Source organism: Macrobrachium rosenbergii, chromosome 45, assembly GCF_040412425.1.
Source record: "Macrobrachium rosenbergii isolate ZJJX-2024 chromosome 45, ASM4041242v1, whole genome shotgun sequence".
NCBI classification, from domain to species: domain Eukaryota; kingdom Metazoa; phylum Arthropoda; class Malacostraca; order Decapoda; family Palaemonidae; genus Macrobrachium; species Macrobrachium rosenbergii.
The window spans coordinates 1,826,897-1,854,863 of NC_089785.1; positions in this window are offsets into that span (position 1 = coordinate 1,826,897).

The window sequence follows — 27,967 nt, forward strand, 5'->3', positions numbered from 1 at the left end:
AAAACTGCTTCAAAAAGTACATTTACGATTATCACTGATAAAGCTCTAATAGAAATCCGAGTAAATTCTGAAATATTAAGTATTGACTAAGTGTTGTTGTTTTCTAAATATAACATAAAAATGTCAAATATTATCGCTAACAAGACCTTATTTTATAAATTTGTTGTCTACCACTAACTAAGAATTCCTAATCCAGTCATTTTGACGATATTTATCAAGAAGACTTGAATTTAACTGAAGCCGGCATTTGAAGATGATATCTAAAAGACGAGGTGTTTTAACCCAATGAAAGTTTTTATTTGTAAAATCCATCAGCTGACTGAATTTCGAACTGATTCTTATATCATAAAAAGAGCATTTGCTAGAAAACCTTCTGTATCACAGAACATGTTAAAAGAAGAGGAGAGAATTCTTTGATGTAGAGAGTCCTCGAGAAACGAAAGTGGAATCAAACTTGCTCACAGCCGAGTCAGGAGCTCCGATCAGAAAAAGTCGGAGCTGTAACATCAAAGACAATCAAGTCAAAGCAATTTTTTATTGTGCTTTTTCATTTTCATGATTTTTCCCCTTTTGCCATTCACAGTAGTTCAGCGTTTATGTTCAAGCTGGAATGATCAAAGAGAGGTTATTCATGAAAAAGTAAACCTTGATCTGAAAACGAAGTTTTTTTATTTTTCTTGATTATTTGCGTATATCTACAGCAGAAAATAAGAAAGAAGAGGAGAAGGAAAGACCAAACAAGAAGATAAATGAAACAAAGTCAGACGATGTAATGTAATAACAAAACCTAAATAATAATAATAATGATCATAATAATAATATTAAATCGGAACATGCCAATTGTGCAGGCAAACAAGGTGATATAAAGTAATCACAAATTTACCTGCAACGCATAATATATAATGCATGAAGAACTGATACACTTTGCAGATTTATTTAACCAAGTAAAAATATCCCATTTCAATTGCAAGTTTTAGTAAAATGCTCAATTTTCAGATATTCTCAGTAATTAAGGTTTAACAATTCTGATTTGATTCCATGTCAGAAAATACTCGTTTTTCTTCTGTTTTTTGTATTATTGAGTGTTCCGAGATATTTTGCGTACTTTAGAAGTGGGAGTTTTCTTACAAAAATACATGAGTAATATCATCCCCGAATACTTTCATTTTACTGATGAACCTGAAGAGAAAAAATGTAAAAGCAAATGATATTCGAATACTGATATATAAGAGATTATTTCACCTCTTTTCAAAGCTGAATTTTATAACCTATTTGCGCATATTTCTTAAAATTAATAATTTAGTTCTACTCTATCCTTCAGGAAGACTACATCTATTTTGTTCGTAAAATTTCCTAAAAGTTAATTAAATTATGTAAACACATATCCTTAAATTCCACTTTCATTGCAATGATGGTATGGAATTTAGTTGTTTACTGCTTGAAATAACTGAGTTCAGGATTTCCGAGAGTGTACGACAATGGAAGTTACTGTTTTAGTAGGACAACTTCAGTCATTCCTAATATATTGTTTTGCTAGAGCTAGTAGTATTAGGATGCATCATTATATTATTGCTTATAAGGAATAAAAGTATAAATGATACAAGTAATAAACTGCAAGACTGAAATACATAAACAGTCTTTAGGAATGAGGTTGCTTGGATAATGCCCACTTTTGGAACCCAGAAGGAATTAGTAATCAGTTACAGATATATATATATATATATATATATATATATATATATATATATATATATATATATATATATATATATATATATATATATATATATATATATATATATATATATATATATATATATATATATATATATATATATATATACGGTACATGAATATAACGTGCACACCAAAAATTAAAGGCATTCCAGGAAACGCTGATTATTAGTGAAACTTCACCTAATAAATGTTCTTGACAAACAGAGCAACCGCTTCAAACCGGAGTTTTCATAAATTTCAGCATTAAAAAAAAATTAGCATTTGCCTCTTAACAGTTGTAACAACAACAAACTTTACTAAACAACATATATCATACAGTAAAAATTTAATTTGACGAAAATTAATAAACCAGTTTTCCAATAATTTAATTCCTTTTTGGAAAAGATAGGAAAGTGCCTGGATATCCCTGACACTTTCACTTGTAAGTTAATCTGATTTCAGAGATATTTGCGAAGATAACCGTTAAAACTCATCCTTTAGATATATTCCGTTGTGAAAATGTGAAAGCCATTTCAATTTTATGTTAATATTGAACAAACATCCTTTTAGCTACAAAAAGTAGATTGCAAGCCTTCAAAAAATCACCAATAAACACAGAAAACCAATTTTCCTTTGCTTTCTCTAAATCTTCAGCTAAAACCCCTTATGGACAGAGTCAACAGGCTATAAAGCTAAGAGGGCTCCAAAGGGAAATCAGCCCACGGAGAGAGATAAGTTATAGGAAAAGGTGATAAATAGGTAAATATGAGGGAATAAAAAATAAAACCGACACAACTGAAAATCAGGAGACCTCAGCATAGAGCAGGAATGAATTTGCTACTCGTCTAAACATCTGGAGACCAGAAGATGCTACAGCTGCACTAGAGAAACTATGTGGGTTGTAACCAAGATAAAACTCTTAGCAAGCTGAGTAGTATTATACCTGATATCAGAAAACGATACACTGCTATCAACAGCAGTTTGACCAGTGTCGCAAGCAAAATCAGCTAGACCAGGTAAAGAAGAGTGCAGAGGATGTTTGTCGTTGTAGTACTTTAAATACAACAAACATAATAAATTCGCTTTACGTCCATGCCATAAGTCACCATTAAAACTTGGCAAAATAAGCTTGACTGATGACATAACTCTGTCCAAGATTTTGAGATTAGAATCAGCACCGGAAGACCACACTGGAGAACAGTACTCCAAACAAGAAGCTAAAATACTTATATATAATAGCTTCATTCCGGAACATTCTAAAGCTTTTCCACAATAAAAAGGAAGCAATATTACATATAAGCTTCTCAAAAATTAATTTCTTATCAAACGTTACACCAAATATTAGAAGAGTCATTGAAATTTAAAACCGTACCATTTAAATGAAAATCAATGCAAAAGCAAATTTTCGTGAATCTAATATCTTACTTTGAGTTTTAGAAGGGTTAAATCATATAGATAATTCTATTCTTTTTTTACGAGACCACCAGGAATTGATGATACTGAAAATATAATGATCATCTAAAGATACTGACATCTGCACAAAGGCGCAAATATGGCAGCATTATCTGCCTAAACAGTCTTAGGTGAAGCAAATTGTATATTGACGAAAAGTCACATAATTAATTTTAATAACATGTTGATTCCTTACGATGATACTAATTCCATAAGATAATACTTTGATCATTGATAAAACTACAAATTTTGAAATAAAGCTGATTTAAGTGTTGCATTCAAGAGGCAGTGGGAAATACGAAATGGAGAGGAAAAAATTTAATGGATTATGCGTTTTTACAGATCTTATTAAAGAGGTAGTTGATGAATGTAATACAGGAAAGATGAGCAAATGATTTATATCTTTTCGTTTTTTACAATATGATTAGTTCAGACAGCCATAGTTCTAGTTGGAAAGGAAGGCGTGAAGTTGTGACCGCAAGGTAATCGATACAAATAGGTTTGATAGACAAGAAGTAAGAAGAAAACACAAGAAGGAAATTAATAAAATATGTAATAGAGATAAGGTCTGGTGAAGGAAAATGAATATCACGTTCACATGCATAGGAGCATGGATAAGAAGAAAGTAAGACAAAAGGTAAATTATAAAAATACTATAAGGTTTACGAGAAATTTGTGAAGAATGAAATTATTTTATTGGAGTAAATGTAGAACTTGGTGTTAATGAATTAATGAATACCCGAATAAAGATGTAAATGAAGAGTTGATGTCTCAAGCAAATTTTGCTATTAGTCAATGATAAATAACAAAGGATTAGGAAGATTTTGTAGAAATTAATTATTGATTATGAATCTGACTATTGAAGGTATAAAGCAGGTAACAGTGAAGTTGAAACATGAAAATACGAAAGAGTACGAAAGGAATTACAATGGTAATGCCGTAGCACAGTAGTAATGATGTAATTGAGAGGCTGACGAGGGTCAATAAAGTTAATCAGGATAAGGAAAATTTTCTGAACAAATGTGTGAAGGGAATAATTGTCCAACTATATAAAGGTAACTATGATAGTCAACCAAAAGAATTATAGAGGCATGAAACAGATCAGTTAAGGGAATGGTAGGATTTTAATGGAACAAAAAAGTAAGACATGTGGCAGATTGACATATAGGGAAACAAGAGTGTTAGTTTACGTACTGTGCTGATCAAGTTCTTGTTATGAAGTAGTTCCCTGGGAAGCGTTAAAGTAAATGGGGAACTACGTGTGGCATACATGGACAAGAAAAAAGCCGGAAATAGAATCGACAATGAGACACGTTGAAGATGTACTGCATAGAAATAAGTTACTGAGAGCGATTAGAAATCTTTCTGACTGGTTAGGTGTAAGAATATATTGGAGATAATGGTGATATTTAGGTCTCCTCGGGTGTTAAATATTTTCATGAATAGATCAGTGAGAGGAGTCAGAGACAGGAAGGTAAAAGTGAATGCTAGCTTTACCATTCTCGAGCATTTCTCAGCCACGCAGACAGTAAGTTTGTGTTGCCAATCTTGCGCACATTGCCCTTTCACTTCCATCTCATTGTGAAATAACAGCCAGCTTTCTCTCCTCGAAGAAATAACCTGTCGTGCCATTTGTCATGTCTGTGCCACTTCCATATACTTTCGAAATCTTGAGACATGGTAATCTTTTCTTCAGATTTTTTGCAACAAGAGTATCTGTAGAGCCTGCTTACCTCATTCGTTAATGTTTATAAATTTTCGCACTGATCAAGGTTAGAAACTTTTCTTAATTTTCCGGTGTATTTCAGGGATAAAAAAGTTTGCCGCCGTTGACTTCAAGAGAAGAAATTTATCTGCTATACAGGGGGCATTTTACAACATTCCTTATCATGCACACGTCTGAGAAGCTATATCTGTTATGACAATTCCCGCTGGAGAATCAAACAAGCTCACTTAAAGGAGGAACTTTTCACTTTGCAAATTTACGATTTGAAATTCGTGACCCTATCCTTGCTTGGATGTCATTTTCAAGGCAGTATTCCCATAATGTTAAAAGATATGAAATAAAAATTTTAAAACACGCTTTCATTAAAATGCACTAAAAAGTGAAAAGCAAATTTTTTGAGACACCAAGATTTTAAGAAAATCCTGTTGTGTCTCAAAAAATTACTTTTAATTTTTAGTGCATTTTAATAAAAGCGTGTTTTAGAATTTTTTTTTATTCTATACTTTTTAGTTTTGACAGAAATTTTAACCGATTGATATCCTGTCGAGCCAATGAAGGCTTGAAAAATCCGTAGAGGTATTTACTGAGTCAAACAAGTTATGAAAAATCCGAAGAGTTTCATACAAATCATGAGATATGGGAGAGGTCACTGTAGGGCCACTAGAGGTCACTGCTGACCTACTGATCATGTAAAGTTATGTTGTCACCTGGATTGAGCAACCATGCAAAATTTCAAGTCCATCAGACGAAGGAAACAGGTCAAAAATTGAGTTACAAGATTTGACCAAGACAAACCAACAGAAAAAAAACAAGCTAAATAAAAGCATATAAAAAGGGAAATCTATGGATGAAACGCACTGGCTGTATATAACCGAATGACGGCAGTACGAAATTTGTTGCGGTTATGGAGAAGTAATTCTGAAAGAATTAAAAAGTTGGACCAATATTTTTGCTCTCAATACATCGCCAATACGTCACGCACCTGTTCTAAATTGAAAATGGAAATTTGTCATGTGCAGCATAAAAAAGCAAGACCGAGTATTGGATGTTTTGTCAATTCATTGATAGTCATTGGAGTGTGGTTTGTGAAAAGGCTTTTTCATTTATATCTTGTTATCGACAGATACAATGGTCAGTGGATCCAGAACCATTTTTCGCTCTGGAAATCATTGAGAAGTTTACTTTATGATAGGCACATCCTCGAAGACTTTTATTAACAAGTGTGAGATAACAAGACGCCTTCAATCACAATTTATACAAGTAACGTCAACAAACACACAAAAAACAGATGAAAAAAAGGAACAATGAACCAAAGAGAAAATTATTATATTAAAGTATGCTTGCCGTTCGAATGTAATTACAGCTGCTCTAATAAAAGTAAACTTTCTACTGCTAAATGCCGTCTCGTGAGCCTAATTTGAGGTACAAGCATTGCGCTCCTATTTCAGGTTCGAAATTTTTATTAAGAATTGTCAAGAATTTAAGCGAAACATTGTCAAGAATTTAAGAAAATTCGGTTACTGAAGTAGAGGTGAGTCTAATACACTGTTCAGATAATTTTGAAAAGAGATCAGTTTTCTCAAGCATTCAGTAACCTAAAACAGAGACGCTAAAAATCTCATAAAAAAAAAAAAAAAACTGCTGCTACTCGATCAATAAGTATAATGCTTCCATAAAACGTGATACGTAAAATCGGAGAAAGATGATTTACTAAATAAGTGCATGAAAGATCGTAGACTGATTTTCTGAAAAAGAAAAAGAAAATTTTCATCATCAAACCTTCATGGTTGGTGGTAATATCCATTACTGCACCGGGATCCACGAGATAATTACCATTATATCTTCATCGACCAAAACCAATTAAAGAGAGTTTGCGTGGAAGCAGCAATACAGCGGACGACCTCCTTTATTATTCTCTGGAAACTGAACTGGAATTTTTAACTTATTCCTTGCATGACGCAAGATCATAATACATTTGCCTAAACTAGCGACTGGCAATTGAATGCATTTCGAGATTTTCCTTTTTCTTGAACTTGAAATAACAGATTGCTGAATTAGTTCGACAGAAAATAAACATTAAAGAATCATTTATTAAGACAACAAATTAATATCATTTCAATAAGATGTTTATTTGAGTTTCACGAAACCCAGGCACATTCGGGTTACTGCTTATTTCTAAACCGATGACATGTTCAGAATAAAATGATTAGAAAGTATGAATAAAATGAGCTGCGATCAAGGCAAAAGGTTATCTATCTCTTCCCAGAAGTCTGATGAAAATGGTAATAAATCGAAAACCGTGGCCAAAATTTATATTATAGAGTCCAGCATTCAATATATTTGAGAAACATTCCTACCCACGACTAATGCGTAGTGCTAAGTGAAGATCATATGAACAAAAGGTGAATGAAATAATGGGAGGCATAACTTATACAAACCGTTCTGAAACTGCTTTTATATGTAAAAAAAAAAATAATAAAATATAAACGGCCATATTTACAGTCCCGACCAAATGGACACCAAGATTAGGCTTGCATGAACTTTCCTAGTCAGTAACGAGCCTTCAGACTACGGCATTCATAAGAACGTTAACTGACATGACTGCAAATTGCCTTATTTGCCCGAATTGCGGAGCGTGCGGTACCTTCCATATCCTCAACACTGCACTGCTAGCAATAATACATTTCAATAGTTACTTTTCCTATAAAAAAGGATGAAACTGGGAAAAGAATCCGAAACATGATCTGTTAACAGAGCTCCTATTACATTGAATTTAAACAAGATTGTGCACAAAACCTAGCAGCATAATTATCTTCAGAGTAATGTGACTTTCATAATTAAATTACTTTTAAAATGCCCTTAATACTGAATTAAATCAGATTTGTACGGAACAAAACTGTTGCTTAATATATAGAATAAAGGCCTTCAAGCAATTATCTCATATCTTAAATATTAGTCATACTTTTGCTTTAACATCCTTGGTTTGCATCAGAATTATTCATACAATGAGGAGAGATGTCGGCAGGAAAACTGCAAAAATATGAATACTATTTCTGTAATTAAAGTGAGCAGAGAAAAAACGAAAACAGAGAACTAATTAAAATTTTTTTTATTTTGTCGTTGTACCCTGATTTTCATACAAATAAAGAACAAATCGTAACATTACAACGTCATTTCTGTGGTATAAAAAAAGCTACGAAAGGAAGTACTTAGGAGTTATTGTGAATAACCAGGGCACAGAAGTTAAAATGGTAATATTGTTACAACTGTTAAAGATTGCTGTATCATTAACATGGCCATAGTAGTTTAAAAAAAAAAAAGTATATGAACGTTAAATAAGAATATGACGGCACGTCCGAATGGAATATCTGTATACAAAATGATGCACGATGCATCTTTAGATAATCCCATAAAAAAATGGCCACTTCCTCTTCCTGACATTAAAGCGGACACTAATATGCTACGTATATGCATACCTATATTCCATTCAGAACTGCCATCAAGTTATGATTCAACCTTCATATATGTTGTTTTGTAATACTCACATGGGCATATCAGTGATTCGGTACTTTTAGCATTTGCAATATAGCCTACTAACATTTTTTTCTTGTATACTATCAATCTACAGTAATCACTGACTTGCTTTCTTTATCACATAGATATGAGGTAGATATGTTACGATTTGTTAAGACACATGAGAACGAAGACAGAAAGAAGCAGCTACATTCAACAGAACTTCATCACCATGGTAACACTATCTTTTTCACAGGAAAGGACGCTAACAGTGTGGGCGTCCCCTCAGGTACTGAGCAAACTGTGAAAGTTTGTCAAGTCGGGCATCATATTATTACTGCACTGATATTCATATCCATTAACTTTTCCCTTAGAAGGTGAGACGCCAGACTGCGTTAGCCTTCGGGTTCTGTGGAAGAGAATATTATCTCCTTTCGTATTTCTGTTTCTGTCATTTGGCAAATATTCCAATTTACATAAACATGAGCCGGCGTATTTGTGCGTAAAGTGTCATCCCCAAACTGCAACCCACTTATCATAATAAAAGAATCTGTTTAGAGGTTCCAGAGAAATTCGCTTAAATCTAAATTCATCATATCATTTAATATTCCAGCATGTAAGTGCGATATGTTCACTGTTAAGAAATGGTGTAGCCGTCTCGTCCTCCAGCTGTGAGATGTATTCCAGATTTATTACTTGCAAGAAATTGGGGAAGAATCCTTTTGTTTTAGTATAAATTTTGCTCAGCAAATAACGTCAATTGTTTCAGCAAGTATAATATTGGTAATGCATTAGAAGGGATAAAGAGGTTTTATAACATGAAAATCCAAGTCTATTTATTGACTACTGTATGGGTACGGTGTTGTTTATCAATTTTCTTTCACCTTCCAAAGAAGAAATGGACCAGTGAATGCTTAATTCAAACTATATATATTCCATTCATTAAACCTTTGCTGTCTATAGCCCTGTACCTTACTGTGAATTTACCTTAGCGTCATTATTAGTTTCTTTCATTCCATTTTCTGTAAATATAAAGTTTTTCCTTCTCTCTCTCTCTCTCTCTCTCTCTCTCTCTCTCTCTCTCTCTCTCTCTCTCTCTCTCAAGATTTACAGAGAACTCTATATATTTCTATATATATAAAAGATTTCTTTATTACTGTAGTTGTAGCAATTTGTGAATCACTATGAGTCATTGTGGGACAGGTGTTACAGCGAATGCAAAATGATACTTTTACAAATTGACAGAACTCTTTATATTTTTACTTAGAAACTTGTTATGTCTATCTAACATTTATAGAACCAAAATTTCATGTTTTATGAATAATATATTGCAAGTCTAGATACATAAACTTTTACTGGGGCAGACCAATTTGGAGAGTTGCTCTTCGACATGACCATGAATTGGAAGAGGACAAGACAACGTGGTAATGATTAATTACTCAGAAGACACAAAAATATGAGAGAGAGAGAGAGAGAGAGAGAGAGAGAGAGAGAGAGAGAGAGAGAGAGAGAGAGAGAGAGAGAGAGAGAAGGAAAAACTTTATATTTACAGAAAATGAATTGAAAGAAACTAATAATGGCGCGAAGGTAAGTTCATAATATGGTACAAGGCTATGGACAACGAAGATTTAATGAATGTGAACTTATACAGTCTGAATTAAGCATTCACTGGTCTATTTCTTTTTTGGAAGGAGTAAGAAAATTGATAATCAACACCGCACGCACATACTACTCAATAAACAAACTTTGTTGTAAGTGAAAAGTTTGAGAAAGGGTCAGGATAATGCCTTTGGAGGTACAAGTTATTGGCAAAGAGAGGAAGAAGGGCTTGTTCACTTTAATTGTACAAGAATGTTATATCTTTACGACAAATGATTGCATGCGTTCTTGGCCGAAAGGGGGAGCACAAGCTGACTATTTTGTAGGTGAAATATTACCGGAATTTCTAAATAACGTGTGTGTGTGTTATGTCAGCAAGAAATTATTTGAGATTAACTAGTTCACACAGTTAATCAATACATACCTAAGCAAGTACGTAATATATGTGCACCTGTTTCTTGATATCGTACAGAATCCTTTAAAAGAAAAGAACTTGTTTAGTGCTGAATCCTTCTCTTAACTGTTAAAAGGTTTTACTTAAACCCGAAAAATTACTTCAGATAAACCATGTATTTCTAAGGTACCACGTAGAGCACGTGACAAGGTTTATTTTGGTGAAGCTGTAGATTTAAAAAAAAAAAACGAGAACACAGAGATACCATTAGAAGAAATAAAAAAGGCTGTTTAAAACAAAAAATCACGGTAAATCATTATATAGAAAGTACAGATACAGATAATATCGACAAATTGAGAACACTACTAGATAAACAAAGACGCAAACTTGTTCAAACTATTTTATCTAAAAATGTGTATATGTATTTTTTATTCCGATTGTTTTTTTTTTCATTTGCAGTTCTATTGGTATAACGCATCTCTCCTCATTATATACCGCTGTACAATGTTGAAAGCAACAAAACAGATGAAAATGTTGTCATTTTTTTTAAATACAAATCTTTTAACCATCACATATCGTGGACGAAAGTTTGCAAACCTCCACTACTCATCTCTCCCGGAGCGAGAAATAGGCGCTCCAGACAGAGAGGAACCCATTGTGCAAATTAGAAGGATTTTTTGAGTCCTCATCACCGAGATGGGCCTGAGATAAAAGGACCTTTTCCCATTTTTTGCTTGAGTGTGCAGAAATGGATGGGATGAATCCTTCAGAAGAGTGATTCTTTTGAAATGGAAATGTTTTCGATCCGTCTTCATTATGGCTTTTTGTATTTCAGGAAATATGGAATTGCTGCTATTTTCTTAACGAGACCGGTAGAGATAGTAACTGCAGATCATTTAAAACGGATGCCCCCTTGTCAGAAGCTCAAAATAAACATCAACAACTCTCCATATCTCAAAAAATAACACATAAAAACCAGAAGACAACTTAATTAATAAAACTCCAAATTTTAAATTTATCGTTTTGAGTAACAGTAATATGTATAACGGGCAATTCTGTGCTACCACGCTTGAAGCCATGCAATTCTTTCAAAATGACCAGGACATTCTAATTTGCACTGTACGTGATATGAAATTGCTTACATCCACATTTTGCAGGCAGATTATAAGGTATAATCTTGAAACGTTTCTGTGATAAGGATTTTAGGGCATACGTCTCTTCCAGTATGGCTATCATGTCACGTGACAATGTGGTCATTAAAATAAACGGCACCAAACTATATACACGGCCGATATCCTCAAAACAATATTTGGTTCTCTCCTTTGAATTTACATTATGATATCTATAGGGTTTGTTTTGCCAGGTTACGTAATATATACAAATAAGTTGATTTCCATTCAAGGCCCCCTTTGCATCAGGTACGGAACCCAATTTATAACATTTGAATGCTACTGGAATAATAGTCTCAAAGTTATACAAAGTTTTGGAAAATTTTGAGTTATTACCAAAATAATTAATTTGGTCCCCAAAACCTAACTGATAGAATAGCGAGAGGTTCCAACGTATGCAGATGAAATGCAAAATAGGACGGAGTGAATAAAGTTCAGGTTTTCAGTTAAATGCAACATGGTTGCCATGTCATGTGAGTCTGGCGACACATTCCATGTGTACGCCATCATATATCGACTGCAGTTGTTGACCTGCAAGAAATCACTCATTTGCATCTTCCACACACAATAATATATATATATATATATATATATATATATATATATATATATATATATATATATATATATATATATATATATATATATATATATATATATATATATATATATATATATATATATATATATATATATATATATATATATATATATATATAAATATATATAAATATATATATATTTTTTTTTTAAGAGATAAAACACACACAGGCCACCTCATCCTCCAAGTACGAAATTAACATAACTTGCAGAAGAGGATAACTTTTCTTTTCTTGAAATCATGTTCATTTGTTTCTTTTATCTTAAGGATAGCTGCAGGTGGAAATTCGTCTCTGTTTCATCTCCCCTCACCACCACCCTGTGTGGGAAAACCTTTAATCCTTCCTTACCCTAATGACTGCCAAGAACCTTGACTTCAGGTGCTGATTCATCCGGAGACTGCTAATCCCATCTGAGGCAGGCAAAGTCGGCAGAGGAAGAAGGCGCTATCTTGAACACCTGGCCGAATGACCCACATGCCCCACATGCAGACTGTATAGAAAATGGGACACCAGGTGAACAACGACGTAATCCTTACGAAAACTTAAGAGGATGAGCAAAGACCTGACTGCCCTCAGAAGATGTTTGAACTATCCCATGACACTTGATCCTCCACTCTGCTCCTTGAGCTGCCCCTTGCAATCCTGCGTGGCTGTCCCTGAGACTATGGTTTTCTTTTGTAGTGAAGTCCCTTAACGCTACTCTCCACCGCTGGCCTCAAGGACGAGGAATCCGTCTCCCAACAAAGATAATGAACCGATATCAAGGTCCTTAAGTCAGTCATGCTTCTGTTAGCCTTTTACTATTTTTCCATTTCCTTTCTAAGGCAATATGCCTGCAGTTGAGACCTGTTCTATTTTAAATTTGGGTTAACGTAAAATTACCTACAGTAAAGTGAATTATTCGTTTTATTACTTGGGATTAGAGTCATCGAAATCAAGGTCTTTTTTAGCCATCTTCTGTGCACGCCCTGGATCCCTTGATTAATGCTCCCAATGCACCTACATACCATGTGTATTCCCAATTACAGTTAGGAGTTACCTACTGTGGATTTGAGCATCATCTTGTGAGCGCAGTGGTATAACCCCTGCTTCTACCCTCTGCGGTGCCCCTTTGAAGTGGGCCTTTTGAGTTTCACCGGTGAAAATACTCCATCTGTTTATTATTCCTTTGGAACAACAGGATTCTGTTTACCTGTCCTAATTTATGATTCATTCTTCTTCTGATATGTATTTAATGTAAATATACTTATGCAAGTAAAACACGTGTTCACCTGAAATGGCCCTCTTTGAAGTAGGGTTTCAGCCAACACCTTTACATATGTTTTACTGAACTTGGCCTAAGAGTTGGATATAGTAAATTTTCAAGGTAAGTCTCTGTTGCATTCAGTCTTAAAACATATCAGTGGCAACCTTTGCTCAGAATCTTGTAGATTGCCCCTTACCCCCTTTTTCAATTGTAATTTTCAGCTGAATAGCCTTACTAAAAGCTGGTTGCAAAAGAAAGAAATGGACCTTTTACTAAGCGTAAAAATATTCCCTTATAAGCGTACAGGTGATCCAGTTCCACAGTATGCAAAGTGTTGTTATCTTTATTTCATGTTAGGCATGAGCAAAATCGTGACTGAAACAGAGTTAGGAATTTGTTAGGACACATGCATGCAAACCGTTATGGAAGAGACAGTTATTGACATTTACACAATCTTTTGATGGCTAACTCATGATACCATGCATGTCTTCCACAATAGGCTAGTTAGGAAAAGTGAAAAGTGATTTTTCTGTTTTGTGTTGAAAAGGAAATAGTGCATGTATTTCCTTCCCATGTGATTCAAACAATTTCTCTGTTCGAAAACCCCTAGTTAGGCACACGTTAGAACCCATGAGTGTTACCTTGTCCAGCAATTTTTGTATGGCTGGAGTTAGAATTTTTTACTCTCTCATAGAGGTTAGGAATTCATTAGGAAAATTTATTATTCTTCCTTATCAAGTAAATCTCATAAAGCCGTAAACACAAAAGAAGAGGAAACCTTTCGTTCAGGATATATGAGCCAAAAATTTTGTTAGTATTCACAGTTTGTTTAAATTCCTCTAATAAACAATGCACATGGTAAATTCCATTTCATTCAATTTATTTTCCCATAAATAAGTGGTACCAGACTGCACCTTTTTCCATTCATTCCACCCAGCCGACCTTGTGTTATTTCGCTGCATAACAGCCTTGAGCTGTCTCATTACAGTGCTGCCAATCCTCACGCGCCATTGCCAAACCAGGCCTAAGATGCTTGCTAATGTAAGCACGAGTATAAACCCAGTCATGTGCCCCAAATCAGGTTTCTTTAGCATAATTTAAAATATGTTCATTAAACATGTGACTTATCCCTGTGGCAGCCTAGCTTTACCCGTGTATGGTACTCTTAAGCCTTACGACTATTATTCCTAAGTAAGTTAACTCCAAACTTATTTATTGCTCCCTACATATGCCATATTATTTACCCTGGCCAGCAAGATCCAATGTCTCTCATCAAGTTAAATCCTCATTAAATCATAAAATCATACCTACAAATACGAGTTATGTCTCTCGAGACCTTCTAAATTGTTCCTACAAGTACGAGTTTCATCCTCCGAGACCCCCTAAAATTTCATTCAATTCAAACACTCTCCAGTCCTCTGAGATGCCCTTAACTGTTCATTGCAAGCACCCTACATCCTCCAAAATGCCCTAAAGATCCATCCATTTCGAACACCCTCAAATCGTCTGAGATGGCCTTATGAGTTCATTGGGAACACATTACGTCCTCCAAGATGCCCTAGAAATCGTTCATCATAAACCTTACATCCTTTGAGACATCCTAATCTGTTCATTCCAAACATCCTACATCTTTCAAGATGCCCTAGAATAGTTCATCCCAAACCTACATCCTCCAAGATGCCCTAATTCATCAATTCAGAACACCTTACGTCCTCTGAGATGCTCTAGATCATTCATCACGAATGCCATGACATCATTTTGAGACACCCTTGAGTCTTTAGACCTATGAAACTCGCTCACCATGAGCTAAACCTTGAGTCTCTTCACAGACCTACTGAGTTCCGTTCAATCTGAATGTAACCTAGCTTTGAGTACTTCAGAATACTCTCCTATCCAAGGCACCCAGGCCCACATCAGACTGAGTACCAGTGCCACCTCACTTGAAGGGGACACTCCTACCTCTTAGTGGTCTCACCACAGGCTCCTACCCCACGTCCTAAGACCTAATTGTTATTCCCAAGGGCCATGCCCCTTTCCACACCACCTCAAGATGCCTAAGGCAACCAGAACTCAGCAAAATGATGAGCTCAAGTTCTACATGAAAGCAGGGAAGGAATTGGACCTGATGGGCCAAGCCCTGAGGGACTGGGTCCAAGAGAGGTTGAACGAGGCCAAGGAAGAAAGGGAGAAAGAAAGACAGGAGAAGGAAAGAACAGCAAGGGAGAAACAGGAAGAGGCAGAAAGAGCTGAGAGGGAGCAAGAGAGGGATGCATCAGCTTGCACTGGCAGCCCAAGGCTTGGTTAATACACCACCGCCCTCTCCACATTCAACCCTCAGAAGTGTAGGCTCCCTCATTAGAAAATGGGATGAAGCTGAACCTGAAGCATGGCTCGATCATGTCAAGAAGGTCCTGAATACCTATCAGCCCTCTCACGCAGAAGTGTCTTTAATCCTCGGAAAGCACCTTGAAGGAAAGGGTGCCATTGCCTTCAACGCTTTCCTGGCAGATGACCAAGGAAATATTGCCCTCGTCCACCAAGCCATCATCAAAGCCTTTGAGATCACTCCCACCCATTAGAGAGAATGGTGGAGAGGCATGCCGAAGGGAGTGGGCCAAACCTGGTCCGAGTGGATCTTCAAAAAACACACAAGCCTTTCAAAAAGTGGCTAGATGATAAAAAGGCCTCTAGTGCAGACAACATCCTTGAGCTCTTCCAGCTCGAGGACTTCCTATCTTATGCCCCTCCAGCCATTGCTACCTATCTATGCAATCAGGCTCCTAAAATGGTGACCAAGTGCTGTTGTTGGGCTGACAGCTGGAACACCAACCATCCACATCTTAGCTCTCACGGGTGCAAGCTGTACCTCTCCCTGATTGTGGCAACCAATTCCCAGCAGCAGCATGAGAATGGGCACCCCCTGAGAAGCGGGTGTGTGCTCATTGCAAGAATCCCAGACACCTGGAACAGTACCGATTACTGTCTGAGACCCAACAGAAGGCATCTGCCCAACCCCAAACCGGGACCACTCAGAACAAATCCGCTCATGGCCACTGGGTGAAAAGTGCCAAGCCTAATACCCACCATGGAGCAGGACCCAGAGGAGACTTTAGCCAAGCCACTTGCAAGGAACGTGGCAAGCTGGGCCACACCTCTGCAAACTACAAATTCTGACTGAGGCATTCTGAAGCCTTGAAACCGTCACTGTTGCACCCCTCGATGGCTCCACTCCCTCCTGAGATGCTGCCGAATGTTATGGACACCAAAGCTGAAGTCAGCCTCATTTCACGGGACAGAATGCCACCCAGTGCCACTATTCATGAGGGCGAAAGAATGGCCATCTGCTGGGTGAATGGAAGTGTGATGGACCTTCCTACTGTGCACCTCCATGTCACCACAGTTGACCCCACTCTTGAGAAGAAACACCTGTTCCGGGTCGTCCAGTCTCTCGCTACTGGGCATTCCCTGCTCCTAGAGGGCCAAGACTTGGTCCAATGGAGAAATAATACAATTCCCCTCCAGTGCATGACAGCCGCAGCACCTGCCATGCCAGAGGAGGAAGGCCCTCTTAGCAAGGATCACACATTCTCCAATGACATCAATCTCAGTGAAGTGCCCTGGCTACAAGAACAGCTTGGCACTCGCAAAGTGGAACTTGACCCTAAGCCCACAGTTACCCTCCTGATCACAGGAGTGAATGCATCAGTTCCGACCCTGAGCAGAGACCAACTCATACAAAAATAGATCAACAACTTCATCTTGTGCCGCCATCGTGCCCGGGCAGCCAATACAGAAGAAAAGATTAAGGACCTCATGAAGGATGACTTCCTGCTCAAAGATGAAGTAATCTACTGAGATTCCCGAGGTAGGTCGGAACCCATTTCTATCCTCCATCAGCTCGTAATTGCTTCCCCATCTCTACAATCTAATCTTCTACGCCTTGATGGCCTTGGCAGACGCTTCGGTGTTGCCTGGACCACCAGTGCCATAGAAGGCAAATTTTACTGGCCTGACCTGTGCAAGGTGGTCAAAGCTTTCTTCGCTTCCTGTCCTATGTGCCAGATTACTGACAATCCCAGTGAAGTCATCCCGAAGGCCCCTATAAGTAACATCCCGCCAGTGGGAGTTCCCTTTAAAGATGTTTGTGTTGACTACTTCACACCAAGGGAAAATTTGGAAATAGCCACAGCCTGACGATCATCGATAAGTTTACCAGGTGCCCTGGAGCCATCCCCATCAGGAGCAAGAGTTCCAAGAATGCAATGAACGCTCTCATTCAATTCTTTTGTCGTTCTGGATACCCCGAGACAATCCAGACTGACCAAGGGCAGCATTTCACATTGCAAGAGTTCTGTGACAGCATGGCAAGCCATGACATTAAGCATATCAACTCAATGCCATATCGTCCAGAAAGCCAAGGGATCGTGGAACATTTCCACCAGACCCTGAAGTCTACCCTGTCTAAACTTGGTCATGAGGAAGGCACCAACTGGGAGGAGAACCACCCCTACGCTCTCTTCACCATTCCCATAGAAACTCTGGAGTATAGCCCTTTTGAATTGTTTTATGCACATTCCACCCAGGGTCCCCTTGACATCCTGCACGAGGCCTGGGCTGGTCCTACGAAGGCCGAATTGGCAAAGGGTCTCCCAATTATTCAGCAGAAACTCCGAGCTGCCTGGCCAGTAGCCCAAGCAAACGAGGCTGCTATGCAAGAAAGAGTCAAACTGAAATTCAACCAGTAAGCCAGAACTTGCTCCTTTAATATAGGTTACTCAGTCTTCATCCTCTGGACTGGAGCGACTCACCCTTAAGAAAGACAGTTCACAGGTCCATATAAGGTCCTGAAAAAATGCAAAGACTTAAACTACTTAGTAAATTGCGGCAAAAGGAAAGACAAATGGCTTCATATCAACTTGTTACTGCTGCATGTCCCCTGTGAGGAGAAGAGAGCCAAGGATCTACCACCACCATTAGGTGAAATAGTTGGCACTGCAACCACGGTGCCATGGCCCTCATCTAACTCCAAATTCCTGTGACTCCTTGAAGTTATAACTCCAGGCTTAACTCAGACTCAATGAGCCAAGGTGCATCAACTGTTAGGCGAATACCCACTCGTCACTCAATACATGCTCAGTTGCATGAACGCGGCTGAGCACAGTGTCAAAGTACCAGAAGGCACCTGACCAATAGTGCAGGGCTATTATAAAGTCAACCCAGACAAAGCAAGAAGAATCAAGGAACAGGTCAAACTCCAGCTTGAGCTCCGCTCCATAAAGAGCTGCAAAAGCGCGTGGCCCTCACCCATTGTACTGGTCCCCAAGGAAGAAGGAGGAGATTGGCTCTGTATAGACTGCAGAAAGCTGGATGAGGTTACTTAACCAGAGTCTTACCCTCTTCCAAGGATTGAAACTTGTCCAGACAGTCTAGGGAGTGCTCGCTACTTGATCAAGATAGACCTTGAGAAGGGTTATTGGCAAATGCCCTTATCAGAAAAGTTGCATCCTTTAACTGCCATCATAATACCCAAGGGCCTCTGCCTGTATAAAGCCATGCCTCTTGGCTTAAAGAATGCCCCAATTTACTTTCAACGACTCATGAATAAAATCCTGGAGACTATCGACAATGGTGTCGTCTATCTTGACAACGTAGTAACTTATGCCAACTCTTAGGAAGAACACTTGAAATACTTCGCCAGATCCTAGTAACCCTTTGAAAAACCAATCTGGTAATTAACCTGAAGAAATGGCAGTTCACCATGGCAGAAATAACCTATCTAGGTCACCGTGTTGGAAGCAGCGAGTTGATGCCCAGGGATGCCAGCATTCAAGCCATCTATAGTATGCCCTATCCACGAACGAAGAGGGAGGCGCAGTGATTTAACATTATGATACAGTACTTTCGCCGTTTCATACTGAAATGCACCAAGCCACCACCTCTATCATTAACCTCTTCCAAGGGAAACAGCCGTTCCTGTGTACACCAGAGCGTGAACAAGCATATGACAATCTAAAGGCGATTCTTATCAATGAATGTCCTCCACACACCCGATTACATGACCAGCTTTTATCTCTTGCGGTTGATGCCAGTGATGTTGGCATTGGTGCTGCAGTGTTCCAGGAGAAGGATGGAGTAAAACATCCAGTAGCGTACTACTCCAAGAAACTGAATCCGGCTCAAGCTAAGGACAGCACCATAGAGAAGGAGTTACTAGGCATAATACTGGCAATGAAGCAGTTTGAATCATATCCCATGGACCATAAATTCCCTTTGAATGTCTTAACAGATCATAACCCCCTGAGGTATCTTACTACTTTCTGTAACCAGAATAAGCACTTGATGCACTGGTGCATCGACCTCCAAGATTATAACTGGAGGATCGTGCACATGAAAGGGTCAAATAATAAGATTGTTATTGTCATGTCGAGGCAACAGCAGGACTACTTCCTTCACCAGGAACTAAGCAGAACCTCCCTGCCGTAACCTGGCACCCCCTCCAGAGTGAGTTCCATGTTACTGGTTGGCATTATTAGTGGCTCCCAAAGTTTAAGATACCCCCCTTTTTGTTACTATCCTCTTCTCTCAGTAATTTGTGAATTGTTGGTTCCCGTAGCTTGCACTACATATTGATACTGTTCATGTACTTGCAACCGCGTCTGTTGACACCTGTAATTATCGTGCCCCAAATGGCACATAGCTGTAGCGCTTAAGCATCATGGCAGACCCTAATTTAAAACCATGAATGCTTCTTTGTACTGCCTCCTCAAGGCAAACTAACTGCATGCTATGTTGACATAAGTTTATTACTATTAAGTGCATGGAGCATTTTGAGAATGATTGTTGTAACTATGTTACTTTTGAGTTGTTATTAAATAAACAACCGATTCACTGTTGCTTTAAATGCTGTCTAGTATCTACTTATTAAAATAGTTAGTTATTAATTCATTATAAGTTTTGTGCAGTTTTGTATTGAATGTGTATTTTTTAATTTTACTCTCAAATGCATCGCATAGCTGTTTCATGACAAAGACTTGATTTTCATATTCTCCTTAGGACTAATTTAGGTTGCAATAATATTAACAAAAGAGTCAGATCAGGCTATCTGCTCCAGTGATGATTTAAAGATTATGAAAGGGTGATTGCTCTAAGTGATATAAACCCAAAATTATGTACAGAAAAAAAAGATGACTTTCGTAATTTCTGAGCTCGTGAAGTAATAGGAACAGAAAAGGTCATGATGGAAATATAACCAATCATTATTTCATTGCAGTAAATGTTAAAACAGCAAGTTTAAGCACAGAGAGAAGAATGAAAATGTTGAAAGTGAAGTTAAAATAATTGAATTTCCAGAGTGTTAGTGCATTATAAGAATTATCTAAGGAGAATATGAAAACCAAGTCTTTGCTATGAAACAGTTATGTGAGGCATTTGAGAGTAAAATGAAAAAATACATATTCAGTACAAAACTGCACAAAACTTATGATAAATTAATGGTGATCCAATGTCGAGGATGTTGAATGTGTATGTTTTTGAAGAAATGTTTATTTGAGATATAAGTGAAACATGGTAAAACATATAGCTGGGGTGGCTTGTTTGGTATAAAAGAGGGTCTCTGGCAGAGGCATACTGGGTCTCCATGAATATTTCATATCTTCATGGATCAGGTGATGCTAGGAGTCAAAGAGGCAACATTGGATGTAAATGCAAAATTGTGGATACGAAACCTGGTAGGAAATGATGTGCAGAATGGCATTTAACTGAAGATAAAACTGCGCTGATTGCGAACAGTGTATCAACTGAAATGTCGGAGTGAGGCTTTGATCCAAACTTGTTTTATGAAAGTAAAGTATAGATGTTGAATGCAGGTGAAGGATAAAAAGCTGAGATCTGAGATTATTGGTTTTTTGGGGGGAAAGGGTGTACGGCTTAAAAAGAACTGAAAGGGTGCGGAATACGGAAGTGGCCAAAAGATAAGTGCGTTTCAACGGATGAATCGAAATGCTTAGAGATGGTTCCTTCATGTGCAAATAATGAAAAGCAATGGGTTGGTGAAATGACGCACAATTCGGAAGCGTTAAGAGGAGGGAATAGAATTGATAAGCAGTAATACCTGGACTAACTGAGTGAAGGAGGCATTACAAAGGGAGGGCCTGATTGTCAAGGAATGTCTGCAAAATAGAGTTGGGGTTCCAACGTGCAGCTCATTGGCTCTTATGTATGAGGACGAAGCCCCATAGGTTATAAAGGGCATCAGCATTAAAGCTCTATACTCTTATCATCAGTTACAAAAAACTAAATGTGGCAGTGCTATTGACTTCCTTTTCTCTGTTTTGGGTAGTGCATTAAAAAAAAATAGTGATCAGTTTTTTCCCACTAATATAACAGCTGTGGAGGTATATTTTTCTTATTATTATTATTATTATTATTATTATTATTATTATTATTATTATTATTATTATTATTATTATTATTATTATACTGAATACATAGAAACAACTTAGGCAGTAGATATGAGATCTGGATATATTCCCTCAGAATATAAAGCAATCCATTAATTGCACTTTGTTTGTGAACTTGATACAGGCTAAGTCTCCGTCATATACATCCAGTCTTTCGTATTGTTTTTGTAATTATCATCGTCATCAGGAATTTAACGAACACTATTTTTTCAGTCTGATTAATATTATTTGTGTTTATTATTATTATATTAGTAGTAGTAGTAGTAGTAGTAGTAGTAGTAGTAGTAGTAGTAGTAGTAGAAGAGTTTATTGTACAGCTACTCAAATGCTATATCTTAGCGATCAGGAATTTATTTCGTGGGAACGGTTTTGAGAGTGTATTAAAATTCAGTTCCTAATCATGTTGTACAGAAGGAAAGGGCTGTCAGTGCCATGTCAGTCCGAATATTATGTCCATTACTGAGCCGAATCCCAAATATCTGCCGTTCAGACTGTTATAAATTCGTATGTTGTCAAGAGTAACATTATGTATTGCAAAGATTTTAACACCATTTGTTTCCGTGAATATTTTACTGGTTTTAAACACTAGAGATTATTATCGTCCATATTATTATCATAATAATCAATATGTCACCCCAATAAATTTGATAGAAAGGTATCCGCTGTTCTCGTAAGCATAGCTATCGTCCTATTCACGTGGTCAAAAAAATGGCCACTAACAAAAACAAGTAAAAAATGAGCCAAGTTTTCATGGGTGCAATCGAGTTTTCTGTACAGCGTACAATGCTGTACGAAACTTTCAACCACGACCCGGTGATGGCCTGTGTTGTTGGTACCTATAGCGATGCCAGACGCATGATCATGGCTAACCTTAACTTTAAATAAAATAAAAACTACTGAGGCTAGATGGCTGTAATTTGGTATGTTTGATGATTGGAGGGTGGATGATCAAAATACTAGTTTGCAGCCCTCTAGCCTCGGTAATTTTTAGGATCTGACGGCGGACAGAAAAAGTGCGGACGGGCAGACAAACACCCATCTCAATAGTTTCCTTTTATAGAAAACTAAAACTAAGAGCAGGTCTCTTTAAATATAATAATTAAAAGGGATCAAATCATTTCCTTTGACTACTTATTTCGAAACGTGTCAACTTAAATCCTTTCTTAATCATCCCATTCAAAATGGCGGATGAAGTTACATGAGTATATTCATACTTCTTACGTTTCAGATAAACGGTAAATCGGAAGTGATGATTTTGTTCTGACACGAATATCGTAAGTTGATCTAAAATGGTTTTATATAAAAGGTGCAATTTTACTATAAGTATCAGTGCCATTTATGACCATTACCGAATTCTGTCACATTTAACTATGAATATCCAACTCTGATCATATTCAAAAGAAACTCATAAGTGTAAAAAATATGTCAAATAAATTCTAATTATGGCCTACTGCAGGCCCACAAAGTATTCGGCTTTTTAGATACATTTTATGTTAGTTAAACACTGTTGTGTAACAACCTTCATTGTATGTCAAAGTACCTCTTATTCAAGCACACATCAAAAACTGCTTCATCCAAAGATTAAACGAACGTTTTTTTAGTTTTTTTTTGTAAAAGAAAACTATTGTGCCGGCTTTGTCTGTCCGTCGACATTCTTCTGTCAACCCTTAGATCTTAGAAACTACTTAGGCTAGATTGCTGCAAATTGGTATGTAGATCATCCACCCTCCAATCAACAAACATACCAAATTGCAGCACTCTGTCTCCATTGTTTTTATTTTATTTTATTTAAGGTTAAAGTTAAGCATAATTCCGCCTCTAGCAACGATATAGGACAGGCCACCACTGTGCTGTGGTTAAAGTTTCATGGGCCGCGGCTCATACGGCATTTTTCCGAGACCACTGAAAGATAGATCTATTGTCCTGGCCTTGATTATACTCTGTACAGAAAACTTGATTCCTCCGAAGAAACTTCGGTACATTTTTAACTTGTTATTCGCTGAGCTGTCGCAGATGTTATCAAAAGAAAACTTTTCTCCTCTTACGTCAAAAAAAAAAGACTTCCAGACATTTAAAACTGAGAAAAAAGTATTTCCCTTTCCCGGTTGATTAATGTCAGACTTTCTGTTTGTTCTCAGGGAATTCCTCCGAAGTGTCTAAATACAGCGGGCAGGAGACAGGCTGTCAGGCAACTTCCTGCTCGTTCATTTCCGCCATAACAATGAAAAACAAGTCTGGAGAGGTGACATGTGCAATACTAACTTCAATTTCAGAATGAAGAAAAATTCACACTTTCAAGCAGGCGCTTCAGAAAAATGAAAAATATGAAATATATATATATATATATATATATATATATATATATATATATATATATATATATATATATATATATATATATATATATATATATATATATGTGTGTGTGTGTGTGTGTGTGTGTGTGTGTGTATGTATATATATTTTTTTTCTTTTTTTTTATTGCTTATCTTGGATTGGTATTATTTGATTATGCCCAGCAAGATGATATCGTGTATTGATCTTATTTTTCCCTTTGATTAACGCTTAACCCCCCTTTAGATATAAATGTAAAATTATGTAACTTTTACAGACATTTATGACTCCCGACATCTAGTGAATGAATCAAGAATGAATATAAATCGAGAATTTTCTATTTCTGGACAACAAAATCATCAACGGGGTCAAACGAATGAATAATTTCTGTCATTAGTGTGTGTTTCACGATTCACTGATTTTGTGAAATGAGATATGTTGGAAGCAGATGCTTCTGCAACGAGACTGTAAACAAAGTTCCAAACACTATTGATGCCCTAAGTAGATTAATTGGAATGCGACTCTCTCTCTCTCTCTCTCTCTCTCTCTCTCTCTCTCTCTCTCACATACACACACACACACACGCACGTGCGCGCCGTTAACCTTTAGATTATTGTATTATTGGAATTAGTATTGTTGGCTGTTAAAGCATGATTATTATCCTATATTTTACGAAATGAGCAACACTGGAGTTCACCAATGATTATAGATTTCTTTAAAGCTTAGGGTTACCGTTCACGAATCAATTCTAAAACGTGGAGGAGTCTGGAGAACTATGTTGTTCCTGATATCCAATCTTGAGAGGCTAGAAGCGGATAGACTAAAGACTTCGTAAGAATCTGACAAGTCGCAAACGGAAAGTTTTAACAGACCATAACACCACACATCATGGATTCGTATTCGGCACAGAAATGACTGATTGCAAATCCGAGCCTGAACGCTTCTCCCTAGTTGAAGCCCTATCCATTACAAGGAAAATCCATGCTTATGCGTTCAGTGGAAGATTTTCAAATTCTTCCAACATCTATGAGACTTCCTTGACACCGACCCGCTTTCTTCTGGGCATCGGAATGCTTGATCCTTACTGCAGTCCTCAGTGCCCGCAATTTTCAAATTAATCCCTACCATGATCTTTGGTCTTAGTTTCATCTAAAACGCTCAGTTCCGCTATAAATCCAGGGACAGCATTACGATTCTATCATTTCGTGGAGGGAGGTCCACCTTGAATAATTATATTAATAACAGTGGCATTTTCTGAGGACAAATTCTGGACATAGAGCATTTTCTGAGGACAAAGTCTGGACATAGGGCATTTTCTGAGGACAAAGTCTGGACATAGGGCATTTTCAGATGACAAAGTCTGGACATAGGGCATTTTCTGATGACTAAGTCTGGACAGAGGGCATTTTCTGATGACAAAGTCTGGACATAGGGCATTTTCTGATGACAAAGTCTGGTCATAGGGCATTTTCTGATGACAAATTCTGGACATGGAGAGCTTTTTCTTTCGAGATAGTTAATTTTGGTAAGAGACTTTTAGGGTTTGCCCACGTCGACGTTTGATTGCAAGGTTACTTAATTCTCTTACGTGTGTGACACACATCGCCTCGTGATATGCCGAGAGCTTATGAGAACACATATGTGAAATGTGTTGCCACTTATTATTACCAAATACTTTCAAAATACAGAGATAATCAGTTACTGCGTGTTTTAATCATGTTCTAGTGACCTTTGTATCATTTTCAGTTTGAAATATATTATCAAATTGATTTTTTGTGACACTTGTGAAAAACCCCAATTGGTTATCAGTGTGCCCAGTGGAGTTTGTGTGAAATAGCCTGAGTGAGAGATTGACAGGAGGAATCATGGGAAGTCTGCCCGAGGGAAGAGGCACCCATGCTAGACGACTTCTTTATTAGACGCTGTCTGGCATGGGTGCCAGAAAATGATGACTGAAGAAATGCAACAAAGGCTTTCTTTTGTCACCACCACGTTATTACGCACTGACCCGACTGATGTTGAATCTCGATAAAAACTGTGATGCGTCATTATCACCTATGTCACGCTATTAGATCTCATTTCAAGCTTCTACCAGGATGCCAGCTGCGTCACAGAATCTTTATTGGGGACTAAATCTCCTTTTTCCGAGTTTAAGTCGTGATGGATCAATTAATAGTCAGAACATATTTTTCGTCCCCTACATGTTTCATTTCTAAACAGCGAAAGATGCTGGAAATGTCTGGTTTTTAGCAAGTCCAGATTCCTCAGTCAAAACAGACATGACATCATGGAGCATTTGAATTTTTTTTAAGTGTAATACTGCACTGGCTATGGTAAAGATCTTCGTTGCTAGAAAATGATGGACGCAGAAAATCTTCAAAGTACTAGAGGAGGATAAACGCTGAAAAACTGACCTCTGGCCCATTCAATTCCTTCCCGTTATTGCCGGGATAAAAGCAGAAAACGATCAATCGAAGTGTTCGAACTATACAAGAGACTTTATGGAAGACACTGTGCGCTCCACTTGAAACCATTTTGGGTCATGGGAAGTGACGCCTCATAGCAGACACAAGATTCCACACGCGGACTGTTAATATGAGAGGTGCATACTGTGCAGCCTTCAGGTACTGGAATAAAACACATGACAATATCATTTATTTTTTCGGCTTCCCAAAACGCTAAACTCTTATAAATGTGTTAATATAATTTTCGTTCAGCTGCAGAGAGGACATGTACGTGGCCCTCTGACCATTTCTAATATTCTGATCGTTTTCAGGCATGACAAGTGTTAGTTATGGTAACATCATTTCCAATAGTACTATTGGTGTCCCGCTGGACCAACTTTCTTAGAACGATGACTTCTCAAGTAAATGTTCATGGTGACATGCTGGGAAATATAATAGGTTCAAGGTTCCACTGACCTGTTTTACAAATTGTCATACTTAACATTGCAAAAATATTTCCAACATTTTTTGCTTAATAATTGGCATTACACTACACAACGCTAAACAAGAAGACTTGCTGTCGAAGACCCCAGAGTACAGGTGAAATGTTTTGTCATGAATGAGTACAGATTTATATCTTTCCTGACATGATCAATGATTAATGAAATGATAGGAACGATCTTTTATATGCGTGTTCATTCAGCCAGTAAAGTCTGTTGACGGTCATTGTCGATTAACATTTCAATGTACATAAAACAAAAGTTCTATCATGGCTAAGTATGTATTCATATATCTTATAACATAAAAGATTTTTTTCATAAATGAAAAAATTCATTATTTATTTAAGATTTGTCTGTTGACAGTCATTGTGGATTAATAACTACACATTTTTAAATTAAGTTTTCATTTTGATATCTGTAATTATTAAAAGTGTATAGGGTTATTTCAATATTACAAGAGCCAAACAGGTTAATAATTATTTCTGTATAGAATTTAAAATTTTTATTTTGCAATTTGCAAAATCGGTACAAATATTAAAAAATGATGTTATCGCTAAACTAAAGAGATATATGAAATAGATTAATCAAAAGCATATTACATCAGAAATTTTTAAAAATTATGAGTATTATAGAACTGTAGTATTCATATCATAGATGATATTCGTAAATCTTTTATTCAGAGTTGTTTCAGCACAAATTGGCATAGACAAATAATTTATCATTATATAGCTTTTTTATGTAGCACTTTAATTATAATATTTCACTTTAACATAAGAAATTCCTATGATACGTGACTTGTAATTTAATATAAAT